Source organism: Protomyctophum bolini (genome assembly GCF_963924005.1).
Source record: "Protomyctophum bolini genome assembly, chromosome: 20".
Classification (NCBI taxonomy): domain Eukaryota; kingdom Metazoa; phylum Chordata; class Actinopteri; order Myctophiformes; family Myctophidae; genus Protomyctophum; species Protomyctophum bolini.
In genome coordinates, this window is record NC_137881.1 from 22,972,393 (window position 1) to 22,992,348 (window position 19,956).

Here is a 19,956-nt window from a genome sequence, read left to right on the forward strand (position 1 = left end):
CAGTCTGGCACATGGTTTAGCAACTCAGCGTCTGGAGATAAGGTCACCGACGTCACACATAAGAGAGCTTGAAAAAACTGTAACAAACGACGGGACATTAAACAGCAATGAAGCTCCACCCACGGCACGCGGCACAATGCCGCGTCGGCCAGATTCCCGGTAGCGCTTGCCACCGGGAGCTTAATTTCCATCCACCAGCTAAAAACTCGGAAGAGACGCCTACCGCTCGCGGCTTTTGGCATCTTGGTGATGCTAAAGTGTGCCTGCCTGTCTCAGTGCTTCTTTATGCCTGATGATGGTCTGAACACCGAAACGTTGCTCAATAAATGTAATGCTGAAAGTGAAGACAGTGTGCGGGATCGCTTTTTTTCTGCTTTGTTTCTACTTTGCCTGTAATATATTGAAATAATCATGCAAAAGAATGTATATAGGTGGTTGGTGGAGAAGTGTTTAAACACTTGTGTGGTCTCAGTCTGTGCTTGTCCACTATGTTTTCAGGGGAAGACTGCATGTGTGTAGATTGCACGGTAACAATTCAATTAAAGTTCTATTATGAATTAGATTTGAATGATTAGAATCAGGTTTATAATGCATCATAAGGCAACACTCACAATGTTTATAATGATGTATGAAAATGTATGAAAACTTAATGTTTGTAACATAGGCCTATGTTATATTATCATCAGACGGCTGTGGCTCAGGAGGATGTGCATTAGCACCACCAACTGGACGTGTGGAAGGGGCCATGGGCAGATTATGCAGATTTTTTTTAAAGGCATTGGGAGGGAGTGTTTTCTGTTTTCGGCTCTGAAACGTCTGGGTTTGAAACGCTCTGAAACGTCTGGGTATGATAACTAGTTAATTGATGGATTGAGGCATATGGTATATGGTATAGTATTAGGCCTATGTGATAGTTAGTGTGTTGTTTGTAGACGTCATACAAGCACCGTTATTTGATGGGGCCTATTTCACGAAACTTGGATGAACTAATCCAGGATTTAGGCCAAAACCAGGCCATTACGCAAAGTATGTCCTTGATGGTCTAGTGGCTAGGATTTGGTGCTCTCACCGCCGCGGCCAGGGTTCGATTCCCAGTCAGGGAAAGGCAGTTTTAGTGGAACCTGGGGTGTGCTCAGATCGTCCAACTCTGAGTAATAGGCCCGTCTGCATTTCAATAAAAGATATCTGAGCTACAGTATTGTATTCTATACATTTAAGAAACTTAATGATGAACTTTGTTTATCGGCCTGAATATTTTACTGTACAAATGCCCTAGTTTTCATAGTGATTGACAACAGATTGCACATTACACAAAGCATGTCCCTGATGGTCTAGTGGCTAGTATTCCGCGCTTTCACCGCTGCGGCCAGGGAAGTAGGTGTCTAGTGGAATCTAGAGTGTGGTAGGATAGTCCAACTGCGAGTAAGAGGCCTCTCTTCATTTGAATAAAAGATATCATCTGAACTACACTGTTGCATTCTATACATTTAAGAAACTTGGAATGATGAACTTTGTTTATAGGCATGAATACTGTACAAATGCTCTGTTTTTCATAGTGATTGACAACAGATTGCCCATTACACAAAGTATGTCCTTGATGGTCTAGTGGCTAGGATTCGGCGCTCTCACCGCCGCGGCCCGGGTTCGATTCCCGGTCAGGGAAAAGCAGTTTTAGTGGAACCTGGGATGTTCAGATGATATTCATAGTGATCAGTGCCGGTTCTAGGCCTTTTGAGGCCCTAGGCAACATATTATACAGAGGCCCCCCCCCTCCTGCTTTGCCACGCCGGATAAAAATTGTAAATTTGCCATGAAAATGCTTCAATCTGGTGCACTTTGAGATCAAAATTAAGAAGCTAGGTGGGGGCCACATATGTTTATAAATAAATCCCAAATGTTTATAAACAAATCCCAAATGTTTATAAACAAATCCCAAATGTTTATAAACAAATACCAAAATGTTTATAAACAAATCCCAAATCCCATGAGACTTGGTCCTACCCCCCCCCCCCCATGAGACTTACAAATCCCAAATGTTTATAAACAAATCCCAAATGTTTGTAAACAAATTCCAAATGTTTATAAACAAATCCCAAAATGTTTATAAACAAATCACAAATGTTTATAAACAAATACCAAAATGTTTATAAACAAATCCCAAATCCCTTGGTCCTACCCCCCCGACCATGAGACTTACTACAGGCCAACTGGTAGTGGTCCTACCCCCCCATGAGACTTACAAATCCCAAATGTTTATAAACAAATCCCAAATGTTTGTAAACAAATCCCAAATGTTTATAAACGAATCCCAAAATGTTTATAAATAAATCACAAATGTTTATAAACAAATCACAAATGTTTATAAACAAATACCAAAATGTTTATAAACAAATCCCAAATCCCTTGGTCCTACCCCCCCGACCATCAGTGCCGGTTCTAGGCCTTTTGAGGCCCTAGGCAACATATTATACAGAGCCCCTCCTGCTTTGCCACGCCGGATAAAAATTGTAAATTTGCCATGAAAATGCTTCAATCTGGTGCACTTTGAGATCAAAATTAAGAAGCTAGGTGGGGGCCACATGTGGCCAGTAGCCCATGTAAGGGATACATGAAAAAAAAAATCTTCTCCCTGTGACGAGGCCCCCTCAGTGGTTGAAGCCCTAGGCGACCGCCTAGTTCGCCTATGCCTAGAACCGGCCCTGATAGTGATTGACAACAGATTGCCCATTACACAAAGTATGTCCTTGATGGTCTAGTGGCTAGGATTCGGCGCTCTCACCGCCGCGGCCCGGGTTCGATTCCCGGTCAGGGAAAAGCAGTTTTAGTGGAACCTGGGGTGTGCTCAGATCGTCCAACTCTGAGCGCGCAGGATCCGGAACAATTCTCTCTGTTTTACCCCTGCCCTTATTGGCCGCCCAAAAGCATGCAGGCTCCCATTGGCCCGTGAGTTCCAACCTCTCGGCCAACGGGAGATTGCCCCTGTGTTTCAATGGCGTTGCCACGTCTGCTCGTATCAAGCCTGGCTTCGTCCACTGAAAACGTTTTTATTTCGGGAACATTTTTCTGATTTTATTTGACTTGATTATGTTGTTCTTATTTGCTTGTTGTACTGTCACTGTTTTAATTATGATTGATTTTATTGTGTCACTGTACAGCACTTTGTAACATTGTTAAGAAAGGTGCTTTATAAATAAAATGTACTTACTTACTTACACAAGGCAGGTCGCTGGTTTCCGTGGCAAAACATGGCAACGACCCAGTGCGTCTCACAATGTTGTGATTTCTCTGCATGCATGCAATTAAGTGGAATTAAGTAGGTGTCGTCAATGCACAGCGTCTGATCAATAGTTGAAATGTCAATTTTGATTGATTGATTGAAATATTTATTAACAGTTTGCAGAATTACAGTAGGCCTACATTTCAAGCACAAACTCAATACAAAGACTGTTAACTGTGAGTGGACGACCCAATTAAGCCTTACACTTGTTTACCAAAAGGGCATTGTTCAATTCATCAAAACATTTAGAGACAAACAAATAGACACTTAAATCAAATGTAAAATTCTACAGTGTAAAGACACCAATTTAATTATAAATGTCAATATAGTTGAATATTGTTTTGTATTGCTATTTTTATTTGCTAATTGTAGATTGACCTACTTTTTGTTTCTGGCATTCCGCTGCTTGTTATTTTTTATTTTATTTTCATGTGAAGTACTTTGAGTTGCATTTTATGTATGAAATGTGCTATATAAATAAAGTTTAATATGTGAAGTACTTTGAGTTGTCAAGGATGCAGACAGAGTTGAACCCAGGAGCAAAGTCACAACAAACTAGAGTATAATATTTAACAGGCAGGACATCTGTGACACAGGTTATGAACTGACAATGAGTGTTTGTACTGAGTCCAGTTTTATAGTGAGCAGGTTGATTGGAGAAGTGTTCACTGCTGGGCTGACGAGGTAGTTGACAGGTGTGTAAATGGAACTGGGTGTGCTGGAATGGGATATGGGAGGCCAGTGTGGAGTCACAGACTGAGGGAGAGACAGAATGTGACAGAGTTGCATTTTATGTATGAAATGTGCTATATAAATAAAGTTTACACCACTGACTGTCCCTCCATATAAAATAAAGGCGAATAAAAAATTGATCAGTTACAATTCCAGACTATGAAGAATCATTTAATAAAGGAATACTTCCAGATTCAGTAGCCAATCTACAATCTGGCTCATATTACATCATTTTCACATTTTGTTAACTAACGCCTTGTACGATTAAATAAAAAAATGTGAAATATTCACACATAATAAGAAGAACCCATCATCATCATCATCATCCAGCAGCTAGCTAACATGCTAACAGATACTACATGTCCATAACTAAGCCAAAAATGGACAGAAATGTTCCAAATTAAAATCGTTCCCTTATTGGCCCCTGGAGAAAGCCCTGCCGCCTTTAAATAATTTCCAACCGCCTTGTACGATTTAATAAAAAAATATGAAATATTCACACATAATATTAAGAACCCATCATCATCATCATCATCCAGCAGCTAGCTAACATGCTAACAGATACTACATGTCCATAACTAAGCCAAAAATGGACAGAAATGTTCCAAATTAAAATCGATCCCTTATTGGCCCCTGGAGAAAGCCCTGCTGCCTTTAAATATTTTCCAAACACCTTGTACGATTTATTAAAATTATGAATACGTCCATCCACCGCACACTGTAACAAGATGGCCGCCGCCGTGCTGTTTTGGAATTACTGAGAGGTAGGGGCGGGACCATGCCCCCATTGGCTCCTGGGTTGGAACCCCAGGTGGAACCCCAGGTGGAACCAGCCAATGGTGGCCTGCACGATCCGGGCACCGGCCAATCGGTGGCCCGGAAGTTGAAACAATGTTGGAACACTTGGAACAAAAAAAGGACGAAGATGGAACTCGACCGGCCCGTCTGAATTTCAATAAAAGATATCATCTGAGCTACAGTATTGTATTCTATACATTTGAGAAACTTAATGATGAACTTTGTTTATCGGCCTGAATATTTTACTGTACAAATGCCCTAGTTTTCATAGTGAGTGACAACAGATTGCACATTAAACAAAGCATGTCCCTGATGGTCTAGTGGCTAGGATTCGGCGCTTTCACCGCCGCGGCCCGGGTTCGATTCCCGGTCAGGGAAGTAGGTGTCTAGTGGAATCTAGAGTGTGGTAGGATAGTCCAACTGCGAGTAAGAGGCCTCTCTTCATTTGAATAAAAGATATCATCTGAACTACACTGTTGCATTCTATACATTTAAGAAACTTGGAATGATGAACTTTGTTTATCGGCATGAGTACTGTACAAATGCTCTGTTTTTCATAGTGATTGACAACAGATTGCCCATTACACAAAGTATGTCCTTGATGGTCTAGTGGCTAGGATTCGGTGCTCTCACCGCCGCGGCCCGGGTTCGATTCCCGGTCAGGGAAAGCAGTTTTAGTGAAAACTGGGGTGTTCAGATGATATTCATAGTGATTGACAACAGATTGCCCATTACACAAAGTATGTCCTTGATGGTCTAGTGGCTAGGATTCGGCGCTCTCACCGCCGCGGCCCGGGTTCGATTCCCGGTCAGGGGAAAGCACTTTTAGTGAAACCTGGGGTGTTCAGATGATATTCATAGTGATTGACAACAGATTGCCCATTACACAAAGTATGTCCTTGATGGTCTAGTGGCTAGGATTCGGCGCTCTCACCGCCGCGGCCCGGGTTCGATTCCCGGTCAGGGGAAAGCACTTTTAGTGAAACCTGGGGTGTTCAGATGATATTCATAGTGATTGACAACAGATTGCCCATTACACAAAGTATGTCCTTGATGGTCTAGTGGCTAGGATTCGGCGCTTTCACCGCCGCGGCCCGGGTTCGATTCCCGGTCAGGGAAAAGCAATTTTAGTGGAACCTGGGATGTTCAGATGATATTCATAGTGATTGACAACAGATTGCCCATTACACAAAGTATGTCCTTGATGGTCTAGTGGCTAGGATTCGGCGCTCTCACCGCCGCGGCCCGGGTTCGATTCCCGGTCAGGGAAAAGCACTTTTAGTGAAACCTGGGGTGTTCAGATGATATTCATAGTGATTGACAACAGATTGCCCATTACACAAAGTATGTCCTTGATGGTCTAGTGGCTAGGATTCGGAGCTCTCACCGCCGCGGCCCGGGTTCGATTCCCGGTCAGGGAAAAGCACTTTTAGTGGATCCTGGGATGTTCAGATGATATTCATAGTGATTGACAACAGATTGCCCATTACACAAAGTATGTCCTTGATTGTCTAGTGACTAGTATTCGGCGCTCTCACTGCCGCGGCCCGGGTTCGATTCCCGGTCAGGGAAAAGCAATTTTAGTGGAACCTGGGGTGTGCTCAGATCGTCCAACTCTGAGTAATAGGCCCGTCTGCATTTCAATAAAAGATATCATCTGAGCTACAGTATTGTATTCTATACATTTGAGAAACTTAATGATGAACTTTGTTTATCGGCCTGAATATTTTACTGTACAAATGCCCTAGTTTTCATAGTGAGTGACAACAGATTGCACATTAAACAAAGCATGTCCCTGATGGTCTAGTGGCTAGGATTCGGCGCTTTCACCGCCGCGGCCCGGGTTCGATTCCCGGTCAGGGAAGTAGGTGTCTAGTGGAATCTAGAGTGTGGTACGATAGTCCAACTGCGAGTAAGAGGCCTCTCTTCATTTGAATAAAAGATATCATCTGAACTACACTGTTGCATTCTATACATTTAAGAAACTTGGAATGATGAACTTTGTTTATCGGCATGAGTACTGTACAAATGCTCTGTTTTTCATAGTGATTGACAACAGATTGCCCATTACACAAAGTATGTCCTTGATGGTCTAGTGGCTAGGATTCGGCGCTCTCACCGCCGCGGCCCGGGTTCGATTCCCGGTCAGGGAAAAGCAGTTTTAGTGAAACCTGGGGTGTTCAGATGATATTCATAGTGATTGACAACAGATTGCCCATTACACAAAGTATGTCCTTGATGGTCTAGTGGCTAGGATTCTGCGCTCTCACTGCCGCGGCCCGGGTTCGATTCCCGGTCAGGGAAAAGCATTTTTAGTGGAACCTGGGATGTTCAGATGATATTCATAGTAATTGACCACAGATTGCCCATTACACAAAGTATGTCCTTGATGGTCTAGTGGCTAGGATTCGGCGCTCTCACCACCGCGGCCCGGGTTCGATTCACGGTCAGGGAAAAGCACTTTTAGTGAAACCTGGGGTGTTCAGATGATATTCATAGTGATTGACAACAGATTGCCCATTACACAAAGTATGTCCTTGATGGTCTAGTGGCTAGGATTCGGCGCTCTCACCGCCGCGGCCCGGGTTCGATTCCCGGTCAGGGAAAAGCACTTTTAGTGGAACCTGGGATGTTCAGATGATATTCATAGTGATTGACAACAGATTGCCCATCACACAAAGTATGTCCTTGATGGTCTAGTGGCTAGGATTCGGCGCTCTCACCGCCGCGGCCCGGGTTCGATTCCCAGTCAGGGAAAAGCAATTTTAGTGGAACCTGGGATGTTCAGATGATATTCATAGTGATTGACAACAGATTGCCCATTACACAAAGTATGTCCTTGATGGTCTAGTGGCTAGGATTCGGCGCTCTCACCGCCGCGGCCCGGGTTCGATTCCCGGTCAGGGAAAAGCACTTTTAGTGAAACCTGGGGTGTTCAGATGATATTCATAGTGATTGACAACAGATTGCCCATTACAAAAAGTATGTCCTTGATGGTCTAGTGGCTAGGATTCGGCGCTCTCACCGCCGCGGCCCGGGTTCGATTCCCGGTCAGGGAAAAGCAGTTTTAGTGGAACCTGGGGTGTGCTCAGATCGTCCAACTCTGAGTAATAGGCCCGTCTGCATTTCAATAAAAGATATCATCTGAGCTACAGTATTGTATTCTATACATTTGAGAAACTTAATGATGAACTTTGTTTATCGGCCTGAATATTTTACTGTACAAATGCCCTAGTTTTCATAGTGAGTGACAACAGATTGCACATTAAACAAAGCATGTCCCTGATGGTCTAGTGGCTAGGATTCGGCGCTTTCACCGCCGCGGCCCGGGTTCGATTCCCGGTCAGGGAAGTAGGTGTCTAGTGGAATCTAGAGTGTGGTAGGATAGTCCAACTGCGAGTAAGAGGCCTCTCTTCATTTGAATAAAAGATATCATCTGAACTACACTGTTGCATTCTATACATTTAAGAAACTTGGAATGATGAACTTTGTTTATCGGCATGAGTACTGTACAAATGCTCTGTTTTTCATAGTGATTGACAACAGATTGCCCATTACACAAAGTATGTCCTTGATGGTCTAGTGGCTAGGATTCGGCGCTCTCACCGCCGCGGCCCGGGTTCGATTCCCGGTCAGGGAAAAGCAGTTTTAGTGAAACCTGGGGTGTTCAGATGATATTCATAGTGATTGACAACAGATTGCCCATTACACAAAGTATGTCCTTGATGGTCTAGTGGCTAGGATTCGGCGCTCTCACCGCCGCGGCCCGGGTTCGATTCCAGGTCAGGGAAAAGCATTTTTAGTGGAACCTGGGATGTTCAGATGATATTCATAGTGATTGACCACAGATTGCCCATTACACAAAGTATGTCCTTGATGGTCTAGTGGCTAGGATTCGGCGCTCTCACCGCCGCGGCCCGGGTTCGATTCCCGGTCAGGGAAAAGCACTTTTAGTGAAACCTGGGGTGTTCAGATGATATTCATAGTGATTGACAACAGATTGCCCATCACACAAAGTATGTCCTTGATGGTATAGTGGCTAGGATTCGGCGCTCTCACCGCCGCGGCCCGGGTTCGATTCCCGGTCAGGGAAAAGCAATTTTAGTGGAACCTGGGATGTTCAGATGATATTCATAGTGATTGACAACAGATTGCCCATTACACAAAGTATGTCCTTGATGGTCTAGTGGCTAGGATTCGGCGCTCTCACCGCCGCGGCCCGGGTTCGATTCCCGGTCAGGGAAAAGCACTTTTAGTGAAACCTGGGGTGTTCAGATGATATTCATAGTGATTGACAACAGATTGCCCATTACACAAAGTATGTCCTTGATGGTCTAGTGGCTAGGATTCTGCGCTCTCACCGCCGCGGCCCGGGTTTGATTCCCGGTCAGGGAAAAGCAGTTTTAGTGGAACCTGGGGTGTGCTCAGATCGTCCAACTCTGAGTAATAGGCCCGTCTGCATTTCAATAAAAGATATCATCTGAGCTACAGTATTGTATTCTATACATTTGAGAAACTTAATGATGAACTTTGTTTATCGGCCTGAATATTTTACTGTACAAATGCCCTAGTTTTCATAGTGAGTGACAACAGATTGCACATTAAACAAAGCATGTCCCTGATGGTCTAGTGGCTAGGATTCGGCGCTTTCACCGCCGCGGCCCGGGTTCGATTCCCGGTCAGGGAAGTAGGTGTCTAGTGGAATCTAGAGTGTGGTAGGATAGTCCAACTGCGAGTAAGAGGCCTCTCTTCATTTGAATAAAAGATATCATCTGAACTACACTGTTGCATTCTATACATTTAAGAAACTTGGAATGATGAACTTTGTTTATCGGCATGAGTACTGTACAAATGCTCTGTTTTTCATAGTGATTGACAACAGATTGCCCATTACACAAAGTATGTCCTTGATGGTCTAGTGGCTAGGATTCGGCGCTCTCACCGCCGCGGCCCGGGTTCGATTCCCGGTCAGGGAAAAGCAGTTTTAGTGAAACCTGGGGTGTTCAGATGATATTCATAGTGATTGACAACACATTGCCCATTACACAAAGTATGTCCTTGATGGTCTAGTGGCTAGGATTCGGCGCTCTCACCGCCGCGGCCCGGGTTCGATTCCAGGTCAGGGAAAAGCATTTTTAGTGGAACCTGGGATGTTCAGATGATATTCATAGTGATTGACCACAGATTGCCCATTACACAAAGTATGTCCTTTATGGTCTAGTGGCTAGGATTCGGCGCTCTCACCGCCGCGGCCCGGGTTCGATTCCCGTTCAGGGAAAAGCACTTTTAGTGAAACCTGGGGTGTTCAGATGATATTCATAGTGATTGACAACAGATTGCCCATTACACAAAGTATGTCCTTGATGGTCTAGTGGCTAGGATTCGGCGCTCTCACCGCCGCGGCCCGGGTTCGATTCCCGGTCAGGGAAAAGCAATTTTAGTGTAACCTGGGATGTTCAGATGATATTCATAGTAAATGACAACAGATTGCCCATTACACAAAGTATGTCCTTGATGGTCTAGTGGCTAGGATTCGGCGCTCTCACCGCCGCGGCCCGGGTTCGATTCCAGGTCAGGGAAAAGCATTTTTAGTGGAACCTGGGATGTTCAGATGATATTCATAGTGATTGACCACAGATTGCCCATCACAGAAAGTATGTCCTTGATGGTCTAGTGGCTAGGATTCGGCGCTCTCACCGCCGCGGCCCGGGTTCGATTCCCGGTCAGGGAAAAGCACTTTTAGTGAAACCTGGGGTGTTCAGATGATATTCATAGTGATTGACAACAGATTGCCCATTACACAAAGTATGTCCTTGATGGTCTAGTGGCTAGGATTCGGCGCTCTCACCGCCGCGGCCCGGGTTCGATTCCCGGTCAGGGAAAAGCAATTTTAGTGGAACCTGGGATGTTCAGATGATATTCATAGTGATTGACAACAGATTGCCCATTACACAAAGTATGTCCTTGATGGTCCATTGGCTAGGATTCGGCGCTCTCACCGCCGCGGCCCGCGTTCGATTCCCGGTCAGGGAAAAGCACTTTTAGTGAAACCTGGGGTGTTCAGATGATATTCATAGTGATTGACAACAGATTGCCCATTACACAAAGTATGTCCTTGATGGTCTAGTGGCTAGGATTCGGCGCTCTCACCGCCGCGGCCCGGGTTCGATTCCCGGTCAGGGAAAAGCACTTTTAGTGGATCCTGGGATGTTCAGATGATATTCATAGTGATTGACAACAGATTGCCCATTACACAAAGTATGTACTTGATTGTCTAGTGGCTAGTATTCGGCGCTCTCACGGCCGCGGCCCGGGTTCGATTCCCGGTCAGGGAAAAGCAATTTTAGTGGAACCTGGGGTGTGCTCAGATCGTCCAACTCTGAGTAATAGGCCCGTCTGCATTTCAATAAAAGATATCATCTGAACTACAGTATTGTATTCTATACATTTGAGAAACTTAATGATGAACTTTGTTTATCGGCCTGAATATTTTACTGTACAAATGCCCTAGTTTTGAAAGTGAGTGACAACAGATTGCACATTACGCAAAGAATGTCCCTGATGGTCTAGTGGCTAGGATTCGGTGCTTTCACCGCCGCGGCCCGGGTTCGATTCCCGGTCAGGGAAGTAGGTGTCTAGTGGAATCTAGAGTGTGGTAGCATAGTCCAACTGCGAGTAAGAGGCCTCTCTTCATTTGAATAAAAGATATCATCTGAACTACACTGTTGCATTCTATACATTTAAGAAACTTGGAATGATGAACTTTGTTTATCGGCATGAATACTGTACAAATGCTCTGTTTTTCATAGTGATTGACAACAGATTGCCCATTACACAAAGTATGTCCTTGATGGTCTAGTGCCTAGGATTCAGCGCTCTCACCGCCGCGGCCCGGGTTCGATTCCCGGTCAGGGAAAAGCAGTTTTAGTGAAACCTGGGGTGTTCAGATGATATTCATAGTGATTGACAACAGATTGCACATTACACACAGTATGTCCTTGATGGTCTAGTGGCTAGGATTCGGCGCTCTCACCGCCGTGGCCCGGGTTCGATTCCCGGTTAGGGAAAAGCAGTTTTAGTGGAACCTGGGATGTTCAGATGATATTCATAGTGATTGACAACAGATTGCCCATTACACAAAGTATGTCCTTGATGGTCTAGTGGCTAGGATTCGGCGCTCTCACTGCTGTGGCCCGGGTTCGATTCCCGGTCAGGTAAAAGCAGTTTTAGTGGAACCTGGGATGTTCAGTTGATATTCATAGTGATTGATAACAGATTGCACATTACACAAAGCATGTCCCTGATGCCAACCTCTTGTCAGGTGAAAAGAAGCAGCTTGGACTCCTCATGCATATAAGGTCGCATTCTCACCTAATACTTCGGTAGACTCGAATGCGTATGGGAGGAGAAATGGGATTCTTGCATATTTAATTGGCTACGGTTTGCCTTCACACTGTCATGATCCGCAGCAATTGGAAACGCAGCAGGGGGGACCTTTATCAATGTGTTACATTCATAAACTAGCCTACACAGTGAAATGATAAATCTATGGTGATAATTATACTCATAACGTGCATTATGTGTCGTGCCGACGGTCTGGGACTGCCCCCCCCTCTCTCGCTCTCTCACTATAAGCACGCAGCCACGCACGCACTGTTCTTTTGGGCATGGAGGCACAGCGCTGAGCGCACTGATATAACAGACAGCAGCGCAAAATGTTTACAAGTTTATCGAGATGAAAGTTCCTACTCCCCACTAGTCCCCACACAGTGACAGCACTCCATGTTTACGGCACGCACAGACAGACAGAATATTCTGTAGGCTATAATACTATTACACTGCACTGCAGTGTTTGTGTTTTCTTAAGCAATTGATTAATGTACTCGTCCTCATTTCGATCAGGGCTTCAGTCTCCACTCTCCTCATTCGACCACGTCTATCCACGGTAACGGGACATCTTTGCGCTGCGTAAAATATGCCTTCTCCGTCTCCAACTGTGTTCAGCTCCTCACCCGCCTGACGTATGTTTGCTTCATTTCCTGTATTTGCTGCGGATTGCATTCACACCTGCACCGAATCGTAGTCAAGCGCGATTGGAAGCGAAGCGAAACCCCCGTTTTTGCTCGGAGTAAAATGCGGTTCTTTGTTGCGCATTAGGATTCGAAAGAGCCTTCACACCTGCCAAACGAAGCGCACTTTCTGAAAATGCGCAGCAGGATTCGTTTTAATCGCAGCAAAGCTCTCTGGTGAGAATGCGACCTAAGCAAACATGAGGTCAGTCTGCTGCCCTCCACATGTTGGCAGAGGAAGTGTAGCCCCCAGGATTACATTAGATAATTGACACTGGGTGAAAAATGTGTTGCAAAATCGTGGGATAAAATAATAAAAAAAGAAAAGTAGAACCGGCCCAAATTTACCTTTTTACTGTACCCTATTATTCGTAGTGATTGACAGTACATTGCATGTTTTTTATAAAGCATGTGCCTGATGATCTTCTAGTGGCTATAGGATTCGGCACTTTCACCACTTTTGTACCGGTTCAGTTCCTGGTCAGGGAGTGTCTCATGGTTTAACCAGTGGTTTTGGTGTCAAGGAACCACAAATCTGTTAGTATTTGACCATCTGAAACTATTTTGTGTCAGGGACCCCATACAAGATTTGTGTGGATAAAATCTAACAAAAATATCTCAACATTTTTCTTTCTATTGTGGAGTCTCACTGAGGGACCAGGTAGACGCCTCACCAAAGAGAGAGACACACAAGGAGGCAGAGTGCAGCGCTCTAAGCTGGACCACGTCATAGGGCGGTTCCTACCAATCTATCTCCTCAATCAACGTGATATGACAGCACCTGCGCGGCTTGGCCATGCAGAACAAGCAACTCTGTCTACCCTCAGTCAGGATCAGGCACTCTTCGGTGAAGGCGGGCGGTGGTAAGCAGACTCCAACATTCCCATTACATAATTGTTGCTGGTGAATCTTGATAATGACTGTTTCTCATGTGATGCACATGTATCACAGATGGTCACATTTCTGCACGCACGCACACACACACACACACACACACACACACACACACACACACACACACACACACACACACACACACACACACAACATTTGAATTGCAACTCATAAAAACTAAATCTTACTTCTTCCACCACTGCTATTCTGTGTCTGTTTTTGACATACGGAAAACTACAGTGGTCAACAAATGATTAATGGGCTCCACAAGTTCACAAAACTAAAACATAAAAGCCTTGAAGGCCCCAGGCAAGGTACGTTCATTTTTGCTCGAGTGTTTCATACAGACAACTCAAGGTGCTTTTACAAAAGTCATAAAAAGGCATTCAAAGACATGCTGAAAAAACCTTCAAAAGTACACAGAAGAGAGGAAAAAACATGTATTTAATCCACTTATCCATGTTAAGCATGCTTATTAAAATGTGAAACCACATTTTGAAAACACTAAAATCGAAAAATGACACACATGGGTTTTAACTTGTTGGTCCTGCAGATTTAATCTATGTTTGGACTACAATGGACAGTCAGTGTTTCATGTAGTTCCAGTCAGGCCACGAGGGTGTCTCCAAGTTGAAGGTTAATTTAGTTCAGTCATCTGCCAGCACCTTTGCAGTGAATGGCACCGTGGTCTGCATGTGACACTCCCACAAAACCTTTAGAAGACATGTACAGCTCCACATCATGGTAAAGAAAAGGATACAGAGAGGGAATGTGTTTTTTTCTTTTTCAGTTCCTTCCAGTCTTCAGTCTCCATTTCAGACTAATGGTTGGTGGAAAGCAGAGGACCATTAGTCTGCTTCCTGGACTATAGCAGCACATATCAGACACACACACATACACACACACACGCACGCACGCACGCAACTACGTTGCTACGGTGTGACTCTGTGAAACTGCTTATACCACCAGACCTTCCCCACAAGGTCAGCCTGTCTCTAATGACTCGTGACTCCAGTCATAAGGAGCGTTAGGCATAAGGAATGGAGAAAACGGCCTCTAGACACACACACAGAGAGAGGAACCGAGTAGGAAATACATTCTTGCCGCTGTCGGGTGGAAAAAAAGCACAGCGGTGGAAAAAGTTTGAAAAGTTTTCAAATGGATAAAGATCTTTTGAAAATAGATCTACAAGCTGATGCAACACATTGGCCTCAGTTACATGCACAAAATGTATTCAGAATTAATTCATTCATTCATTCATACCCAACTGTTTACATGGAACCTGAATACAAGTATTCCTATTCTTCAATTGTTTACATGACCAAAGCATTCATTCGGAATATAACTTTGGACTAGAGATGGCCAACCAATAACCGTTATCCCTTAAGAAAATAATAACCGACAAACACTAACAGCTATTATCTGATAACATAAAATAAAAAAATATTTTGAAGGGCAGTCCCTGCAACCACATACGACCTCCACCCAAAACAACCCAGAACTAAAAAACACAGCATCCATACACCCATACACTGCAATTGGCAATGGCACTGTAATTCGCAGATGGGTTTGTAAATAGCGCATTTTATTATGGGGAAAAACAACTGGTATTGTATTTTTCGAATGGGTAAAATAGCACATTTCTGCGCACATAAAATGTCTCCAAATGGCCATCCCTGCTTGGACATGGGCATAAAGCACTATAGTCTACTAAGGGCAGACATGTGTAAAATAATACATGTATTCCAAACTCCCAGTAGCATTCGGAATAAAGTGTTTATATGGTGATCTATACCGATTCAAACGGTATATACCACCCCTCCAGACTGGAATGAAAATTTATTCGGAATGGGATATTCTATTCCAATTGAGGTGTTTACATGAGCATTTTATTCTGATGACTGGAATGAATCCATTCATTCTGAATTAATTTCTGCATGTAAATGGGGCCACTGCAGTGAGCTTGTAGATTGACTATTTTCAAATGGTTGAAATGTATATAGGGCTGAAGTGGGTGATGTATGTTTTGTAATACAAAGTAACTGGTAACTAAATGGCGCAGCTGCAACTTGCAGCGTGAGCGGTGCTATTGGGAAGCACCCCCCCCCCCCCCACGGCTGCAAGTTGCAGCCGTGCGCGAGCTTCATTTTCCATCCACCAGCTGTTTAAAAACCAGGAAGTGACTCCTGCTTTAAGCTGCATCTTGTATCTTCGTGACGCGTTCTCATGCAGTAGTCCCAGAGAGTAGCGTCACGAAGATGCAAGATGCAGCTTAGAGCAGGCGTCTCTTCCGGGTTTTTAAACACCTGGTGGATGGAAATTAACCTTGCGCCCGGCTGCAACTTGCAGCGTAAAAAAGCTTGGCCCACGCTGCAAGTTGCAGCCGCGCACAAGGTTCATTTGCATTCACCAGTGGCTCCGTTTGGAACCTCAATAGCTACGCTGCTATACGCTTTAGCTCTGAGATGAGGTTCCGTGGCAGGATATGCCTGCACAGGTCAAAATGGGGTCTAGCTGGGTCGAGCCCGCCTACAAACTGTGGCGAAAACCCTTTTTGCAATATCGTTTCCAAAAAATAAAGGTATCAGAACCGAGATACAGTTGATAAACTTAACGCCGGCACTCACAATTTTAAATCAGGGGTGAAACAACTGCTTAAGGCTTAAATTGAAATGTAGTCCAGTCAACCCCTGTCCGCATGCGACAAACAACCGCTTTGTTTCAGATGCAACAGATTCTAGACTCAACCCGTAATCTGTAATCTAAGGCTCAGGAGGACTCTCGCCCCTATGATAAGAACCTAAACCTAAGGGACAGCTGACGTAGCTGTTATATACAGTCCAGACCAGATTCAAAGAAGGCAATTGACTGAACTGTCTTCCGCAGCCAAAACAAGGAGTCTCTCGATCTCTAGCAAGAGATCCCCCTGTTGCCATTAAGAAATCGACTGTGTACCTCAGCTCGATTCTGACTAGTCTTGGCGGCAACATACAGTATGTAGACTACAGTACATGCACAGTATGTCCAGAACATGTTTACCCCACTGTCTTTTAAGTTCATGTCAGTGTTAAAGGCCCCTGGATTTAATTAAACCAGCTCATGCAGTGGCAAACAGCTGTGGAAACGAAGCTGTTAACTCATGCATTGCTGAATCACTGATATAATTATGTTGATGTTCTGTGCATCCTTTTACAGCATGTCTTTGAATGCTTTTTTCAAGACATGCTTTTTTGTAAAAGCACCTTGAATTGTCCTTGTGTATGAAACACTCTAGCACAAATAAATGTGCCTTGCCTGGGGCCTTCAAGCCTTTTATGTTTTTAGTTTTATGAACAAAAACTAGTTTTTGCCATTATTGCAATACCAGAATATGAAAATACTTTATTTTTTCTCATCACGTCACATCGAACCAAACCAAACCAAACCAAACCGTGGGAGTGTGTGTAGAGCTTGGCTGGTTGACTGTCTTTTTTATGTTGACATGAAGACCGACAGCTCTGCAGGCAGGCAGGCAGGCAGGCTCGCATGCACACACAGTCACCATTATTTCATGTATTTGATGGACTATGATTTATACTAACCTGATAGAAATTGAATGTGTTAGTATTACAAGCTAGTCTATTTCTGTTCTGCTGTCACCGTGGCTCCACACAGAACAACATTATAGTTATTTGCAGTAGCCTATGGAGGAAGCTTAAGGTCTATTCTTGCTCAGCAGTCAGATGGATTATTTGGGTTATACATTGTCGACTACAGCAGTGGTTCTCAACCTTTTTCAGGCCGCAACCCCCCAAAATAATCATATTGTATGATTAAGCATTTTAGAATGTTGAGGAATTACAATTTCGGTTCCACAAATAAATATTTTGAAAATAGCAGAAACCATGTACAGTATCTCTGTAGTTTTTTTTGTTGTAATTAATGCCCTACTTCGTTATTTTATGTCACACAAAAGTAGAAAAAATATGATTATTTTTTTCCCAAATGCATTATTAACTTTACTAGAGCGGTGCCCGTCTGGAAATGGCCTACTTGGAACGATGCGAGTTGGAAATGTATGTCCCACCCAGATCTGTCTGTGACTGTGTCCCTTTTATGCCCATATGGAGTTTAGCTGTGAGCTGTGCTTTGAATATGGCTACGGAGGGTGCCTGTCTAAACTGTAATGGGAGTTTATTCCAGGCTGTTGGCCAATAGAAGCAGAAAGCTGCCTCACTGTGTCTTTTAGTTTCCATCCATTTAGGCACCTCAAGCACCTCATAGGGATTGCATTGACAGCTGCAGTAAACCGTTCTAACGGACCTGAAGTGGGGCCGCTGTCTCATGTGGGGGCGTGAAATGTGTAGTCCCAGTGTGTCATGCACACGTCAGAATGATGTCAGAACAGGCCATACTGTATATGGACACTGGGCAGGGGCCCTGTCCAGAACCCAGGAATAGGCCTTTTTGGGGTGGTTCTGGACAACCGTGGGTTTGACCGACTCGACATCGATCACCCATACCCTGTACACCTTAGATCTCCATATACTGTATGGAGCTGACCTGTTCTGACATTCCATATATTGATCAGACCTCATCAAACCTTGTACACTCAAGACATGCTCCTTAAATGGCCAGTACAGAATTCATTCCATGTTGATCTGCCAAAGTGCCAGCGCTCGCCCAGCAGTCTGCCGCCAAAGACACGGAAGCGTGCACGCTTCTTGCCCTCAGGCAAAGGTATAGACTAATTAAGCAGGTTATGTTTTCATGTTTCAAATTATAACAGCTGAAATCAATATATAGTATTCCAATATCAACCTGCGGGCAGCATTAAGTGGGGGTGGAGGCCAGTTGCCCATGTATGGGTTATACATTTAAGGAGCACGCATGCACGCACCTACCAATGTGTTTGCTAAGACAGCAAATTAATTTGCAGTATTGCATTTTCTATGCTGTGTTATGATCCTTATTGCATAGAACAAGCCTAAAGCACTCATTAACTCAACAGCCAACAGAGCCTTGGAAACAGGGCATCAGACGCTGCAAGAGCTCAGTTTTCATTGCATGAGATTAAACTTCCCAGCCATCAAACATAATGCTCCAAAATGAGGAGGAGACAGAGTAGATGGCACTAATTCAGGTGCATTTGCAAGACATTTCCAGCACATGCAGAGAAGAAGACACATGCCTTGGTCCCATCTTGGCACATTTCAGCTGTTTTAGTACAATTTACAATTTAGGAATTTAGCAGACGCTCGTAATCCAGAGTGATTTACAGTAAGCAAGAACAAAAAACATGGTAATGCATCAAATACATTAATTCATCATGAATCATACGTAAGCTAAGAACCTAACAGTGAAACTATGCGTATAAACTATAGAGTGCTATACATACATTCTAAATGACATACAGTACATTGACCTATGCATACGTAGGCCATCGAGGCTAGGGCAAGTGCAACGGCAAGTGCTATGGGCAGTTTTTGGGCACTTGCATAGATGGAGTCTGCATAGATGGGTTTTCAGACTATGGCGGAAGATTGAGATTGAGTCTGCAGTTCTGATTGCTATGGGAAGTGCATTCCATAGTTTTGTAGCCAGAAGGGAGAAGCGTTTGGGACGTGTGTTTTCCCTGCATTTTTTGCGAAGGTACTTCCAGCCTCCCTGCGTTGGCTGATCTGAGCGTGCGGGAGGGTTTGTAGGGTCCAATCAGACTTGCAAGATATGGGGGTGCCATACCTTTGGTTGCTTTGAAGGCTAGCATCAGAGTTTTGTACTCTGTGCTGCGGAGACCGGGAGCCAATGGAGGGAGCGGAGAAGGGGGGAGACATGTGAGCATTTTGGCTGGTTGAAGACAAGGCGAGCTGTAGAATTTTGGATCAATTGGAGAGGCTTATTAAAGTGCACATGCCGGTAGGCCAGTATAATAATAATAATAATAAAACTTTATTTGTATAGCACCTTTCATGACATGAAATGCAGCTCAAAGTGCTTTACAGAACAATGGAGAATAAAAGAAAAGCAAGGCAACAACATTAAAAAAAAGCAGTAATGCAATACAGTGAGGACATGAATAACAAAAAATAAAAAATAAAAGATCAATTAAAAGCAATGTTGTAGAAGTGAGTATAGGGAGTTACAATAGTCAAGACTGATGTTTGGATAAGGAGCTGGGCTGATTCCTGAGGTGAGGAAGGGTCTGAT